The sequence below is a fragment of the Benincasa hispida genome, unplaced genomic scaffold (assembly GCF_027475165.1).
Source record: "Benincasa hispida cultivar pf3 unplaced genomic scaffold, pf3_genome.v1.1 HicScf381, whole genome shotgun sequence".
In the NCBI taxonomy this organism is placed as follows: Eukaryota; Viridiplantae; Streptophyta; class Magnoliopsida; order Cucurbitales; family Cucurbitaceae; genus Benincasa; species Benincasa hispida.
In genome coordinates this window covers 6451-12900 of record NW_028326472.1, presented here as the reverse complement: position 1 = coordinate 12900, position 6450 = coordinate 6451, and positions in this window count along the sequence as shown.

Here is a 6450-nt window from a genome sequence, read left to right as displayed (position 1 = left end):
GAACATGTTAGTGACAGAGTATGAACGAAAATTTGATCGCTTGTCCCACGTTGTCCCTCGACTAGTAGACACAGAAGAGAAGAATGTGGAAAGGTTTATTTGGGGATTAAGAGAAGGCATTCGAGACATTGTTATTGCTTTCCGACATAAAGAGTATGCCCTTACCCTCAAGTAGGCCTTACTTATGGATGTAGATCTTGCTGCCAAAACCTCAACTTCTGAACGAGGATGCATGCGAAATGAAAAGAGGAAATTTCGCCCAACAGAGCTTCCAACGCTCACCACGGCAAGCAAAAATTTCCCAAAGCACTAAGGGCGTACAGTCACCACAGAAGAGTCAAACTTTTACATATTCTAAGTGCAGAAATTGTGGAAAACACTATTTGGGGCAATGTCTACGGAACTTAGGGGTGTGTTTCAACTGCGGCCAGACAAGTCACTATACAAAGGCTTGCTCAAAGCTCATCAACCAAGTATCAACGGCCCAGACCACCCAGCCTACTAGTAACAAGGTTACCCAACAACAGAAAGGACGGGTGTTTACTATTACACGTTAAGAGGCAGAGGATCAAGATGAAGTGGTTACAGGTATATTACCCATCCTCGAGTATTATGCTTTCACTTTATTTGATTCGGGCTCTAGTCATTCATTTATCTCTACAACATTTGCACAACATGCTCAATTAACATCAAAGCCCTTAGGCTACATTCTATCCGTAGCTACTACTGTCGGAGTATCTATGTTGGCCCACTCAGTAATAGAAAACTGTGAATTGTCAGTATCAGGACATAAACTAGAGGTGACCCTTATCATCCTAGACATAAGTGATTTCGACATAATACTGGGTATGGACTGGTTAGCAACAAACTATGCAAGCACAGATTGCCATAATAAAGAGGTCATATTCACCTTTCCAACAGGAACCAAGTTTATGTTTAAAAGTTCTAATGCACCATCAGCCCCAAGAATAATTTCAGCCTTAAAAACTAAACATTTGTTCAACCATGGGGCTTGGTCATATTTAGCAAGCGTAGTAGATTTACGAAACCAAAAGGATGAAATTATGGCCATTCCTGTAATAAGGGAATTTAAAGATGTATTCCCAGAAGAGTTACCAGGTTTACCACCTAGTCAAGAAATAGAATTTTGTATAGATCTAATTCCCGGAGATGAACCAATATCTAAAGCACCATATAGAATGGCACCTGCAGAATTAAAAGAACTCAAAATACAGTTACAAGAATTGCTAGATAAGGGATTTATACGCCCTAACGTGTCTCCATGGGGAGCACCTATTTTTTTTATTAGGAAAAAGGATGGATCAATGCGTTTATGTATAGATTATCGGGAGTTGAATAAGTTGACAAGAAAGAATAAGTATCCACTCCCACGCATTGATGACCTATTTGACCAATTACAAGGAGCCTCAATATTCTTCAAAATATACTTACGATCTCGATATCATTAACTACAAATCAAGGAGTCAGATATACCCAAGACTGCTTTTCGAACAAGATATGGGCATTATGAATTCGTTGTGATGCCCTTTGGATTGACGAATGCCCCCACAGCCTTCGTGGATTTGATGAATAGAATTTTTAAGGATCATCTTGATAACTTTGTGATCGTATTTATAGATGATATTTTAGTCTATTCCATATCAGAGGTAGAACATGAAAGAAAAACATCTTAGGGACGTTCTTTCCATAAAAGAAATGAAAAGTTGTATGCCAAATTCTCCAAGTGTGAGTTTTGGGTGCGACAAGTTGCCTACCTAGGGCATATTGTAAAGCAAGAAGGAATCTCAGTGGATCCTGCTAAGATTGAAACGGTTATCAACTGACCTCGCCCAACAACAAGTCAGCGAGGTGCGAAGCTTCCTTGGATTAGCAGGATATTATAGACGATTTGTGAACTTCTCAAGTATAGCATTACCCTTAACTAACCTTACTAAGAAGAATAATCCTTTTGTTTGGAACCAAGCATGTGAGCAAAGCTTCCAGGAACTAAAAGAAAATTTGACCACAACCCCTATTCTCAGCATAACTGACGGATCAGGGGTTTAACTGTATACAGTGACGCATTGAAGAAGGGGCTTGGTTATGTATTGATGTAACACGGAAAGGTAATAACATATGCTTCAAGACAACTAAAACCTTATGAACAAAATTATCCCGTTCATGACTTGGAGTTAGCTGTCGTAGTCTTTGCTTTAAAGATATGGAGACATTACTTATATGGGGAAAAGATCCAAATTTATACAGATCATAAAAACCTTATGTACTTTTTTACCCAGAAAGAGTTAAATATGAGGCAACAAAGATGGTCAGAATTAGTCAAAGACTATGACTGTAAGATCCTCTATCATCCAGGAAAATCTAACATTGTTGCTGATGCTCTTAAGCAGAAATCAGCTCATACAACAGCTCTAAGTACCATCTCCAAACACATAATGGATGACCTGAAAAAACTGAGATCTCACTAATATCAAACACCTTCACAACTCGAATAGCACAGTTAATTGCAAGACCTACATTAAGGCAAAGGATAATTGATGCATAACAAGTAGATAAATACCTAAACAAACAACTGCAGTCAGAGAATGGAGAAACCAATCAATTCTCCATAGCCCCAGACTCTGCACTCCTCTACTGTGGGCATCTATGTGTACTAGATGATGAAGAAATCAAGAAAGAATTACTGAATGAAGCTCATGAATCACGCTTTTCAATACATCCTGGGAGTACCAAAATGTATCGAGACTTGAAAGCACATTACTGGTGGTGTAACATGAAAAAGGATATAGCCGACTATGTAAGTAAATGTTTGGTTTGTCAACAGGTGAAAGCTATACGACAACGACCAGAAGGACTCCTTCAGCCTCTAAATGTTCCAAAATGGAAATGGGAACATATTTCTATGGACTTCATCTCATGACTCCTGAGAACTGTTAAAGGCCACAACATGATTTGGGTGATTGTCGATCGACTCACCAAATCAGCCCACTTCCTACCATGCAAGACTACTCACACTACGGAAGCACTAGCTCAAATATACTTAAAAGAGGTCATCCGGTTACATGGAATTCCAGTATCAATTGTTTCAGATCGAGACCCTCGTTTTGTCTCCAAATTTTGGAAAAGTTTGCAGAAAGCAATGGGTACACAACTAAATTTCATCGCAGCCTTCCATCAAGAAACTGATGATCATACAGAACGAGTTAGTCAAATCCTAGAAGACATGTTGAGGGCATGTACTTTGGATTTTACTGGAGCATGGGATTCGCAGATACATCTTACAGAATTTGCTTATAATAATATTTATCAGGCGACAATTGGTATGGCTTTCTTCGAAGCCTTGTACGGAAAGAAATGCAGATCCCCTATACACTGGGATGAAATCGGGGAGCGAACACTACTAGGACCTGAATTAGTGTAGCCAACATTAGAGTCAATTAAGCTAATTCGGGAAAGAATGCGAACAGCTCAAAGCAGACAGAAGAATTATGCTGTTAATCGTCGAAAAGAGCTAGAATTCAAAGTAGCAGATCACGTATTTCTAAAGGTAGCACCAATGAAAGGAAATATGCGTTTCGAATGAAAAGGTAAGCCTAGCCCTCGCTTCATTTGACCCTTTGAAATATTAGAACGTGTTGGCCAAGTAGCTTACCGATTGGCATTACCACCCACACTTTCTACAATACATAATGTCTTTCATGTATCGATGCTTCGAAAATACGTGTTTGACCCATCAAACGTAATAAATTATGAACCTCTACAAATAAGTGAAAACTTGGAATATGAGGAGACTCTGGTTTGCATCCTAGCAAGAGAGAAGAAGTCGCTTCGTAATCAGGAAATAAGTTTAGTGAAGGTTCTCTGGAGAAATCAGCAAGTGGAAGAAGCTACATAGGAACGAGAAGAAGAGGTGAAAGGCAAATACCCTTATCTTTTTAAGAACCAAGAAATTTTCAAGGACGAAAGTTCTTTAAGGGGGGAAGAATGTAACAACTTAGATTTGTACGCATACAGGAAATTAAATGTCAAATATTAAGCAGGACGAAATTTTATTTAAAGGGGTGGAAATTTAGAAGGAAAAAAATATGAATAATTGGAAATTGGAAATTTATTTGATTAATTGGAAATTTATTCATTATCCAAAAATAATGAATAAGGGAGCAGAATCAGGGAGGATTAATTGGAAGTTGAACGCTAGCTAATTCGGGAGACAACGGGCAGTAGATAACTTTTTTTTGGACATTACTCATTGGAAGAATTGGAGGTGAATTAATTGCCCATATACTCTTCAAATTTGAAAGAGTTAAAAAGAAGAAGTGGAGTCTACAAGTAGTGAAGGCAACCACGCGTGAAAACGAGCGAGATTGGAGAGAACATTGGAGAGAGCGAGAGTAAAGAGAACGAGATTCTCAGCGAGACAGTAGGAGAGAGCGAGAGCAAAAGCGAGAGCGGGAGCGAGAGTGAGAGCGGGAGGGAGAGCGAGAGCGGGAGCGAGACGAGCGAGAGAGAGAGCGAGAGTCACGAGAGCCAAACTAGTGAGAAAGCTGGAGAGAGCGAGATTCTGAGAACAAAGAGAGCGAGATTTGGACAAAAGCGTGAATTATGCGTTGAATTTGGCCACGATCTTATAGATTATACATGGAAAAACCCTAAAATTGAATACAAATAAAGAATGATGACGTAAGGGCAAACGTTAGCCAAGATTAGGTGTCTTATTGAGAGGAATCCTTAAACCCTAAGTAATTTTAAAGAAGCCACCTGTAGAATGATTTTTCACACTGAGAAGAGCTGAAAACTACTATAAATAGGACCTTTTGCCTGAAGATTTAACCCATTCTCAAAAAAAATCTCAGTAACAAAGAATCGTGTGAAAAAAGTAAGTGTGAGTGAGGAAGTTATGTGAGGATAAAAGAGAAAAGCTCGGCTAAGGTCCTGCCCACATTTCTTCCCAAATTTCCTTCTAGTTTAAAAAGGGAAAGCTCTACTGATCAAATCATAAAGAATAATAAGGAATAATTAGATCACCGTTAAGGTGAGTAGTTTATCTCACCCTCTCTTTAAATGTTCTATGGTAGTGTACCTTTATTATGTTGCATGGTTATGTTAATTATTATATTGCATTACTGTTTAGAATACGTTTCTCTACAAGGGACCCTATGCATTATGTTTGTTCACGATTGCGTTAAAATCAAGTTTTAATTAGGTGTAAGTTATGCTTCCAATCTTACATTTATGTTAATGGTTGATGTTGGATGCGACTCTAGCCCTACTGACTGCATGACCCGCTAATCATCAGATCGGTTAGTTTCTGCTTAAGTCCTCATCTTCCTATCAGGGTGGAGAAATTTATGCTTCCAGGGCTGGCAGGGCATGTATGGTTGCACCCCTCTAGGCCTAATCTTACGTTATGTTTACGCTAGGGACTAGCAGGGTATGTATGGTTGCATCTCTCTAGTCCAATATTACGTTGATATTAATGGTTGATGTTGGATGCGACTCTGGCCCTACTGATTGCATGATCTGCTTATCATCAGATGGGTTAGTTTTCAGTTAGGTCCTCATCTTCCTATCAGGGCGGAGAGATTTATGTTTGAAGCATAACCGACCACCACATGTTATTATACGTTTTCGGTCCCAACCATATGTTTTCATGACATGTTGTTGTGATTGTGCATTTGGTCACTACCCTACGTGAGAACTACTTACTGGGTATATTATATACTCATCCTATATTTTTATAGACTTTGTAGGGAAGGACATAGCGTAGATGGCAGAATTGGACGTCGCTCAAATGGCCAACCATCAAACTCACTATTATAAGCACATGCATTTTGTACCACCACGCTAATGTTTTATGGATCCTGGTGTTTTGATAAATAAAGTTTTTATATAGCTTTTTTATCTAATTAATAAAATTTAGATATGTTCTTTGAAATTTTCACCAAAACTCATCTCATGATAGAAAAGTCTAAGTATGCATGTCGTAGCGGTTGGATCATAATGTGTAAGGATTCGGTCGTTACAAAAGGTTTAACTAACGATTCAATATTATAGATCTGGTTAAACATACTATCATTCCAAATTGACATGCAACCTATTATACATATATAGTGTATATATATATATATAAACATCACTCCAAATTAACCTATTCTTGTAGTTAACAAATAAAATGTAAAGTAAATTTAGAAAAGAATGAACATTTTAACTAAACAATTTTTCTTCTCCTCCATCCATCTTCTATCCATATTGTCCCTCTCTTTTTCTCTCTCACTCCAATTTGTATTCTTTGGATGAAGCGTGTTATATTTTTTCAAATCTAATGAGGAACAAAGTTGCTTCCCTTTCTTGATTTCTTATAAAATAGTAGAAACGTAGTTGTCACACATCAGAAAAATTAAAGAAAATAATGGTCTCCATGCACTATAAAAG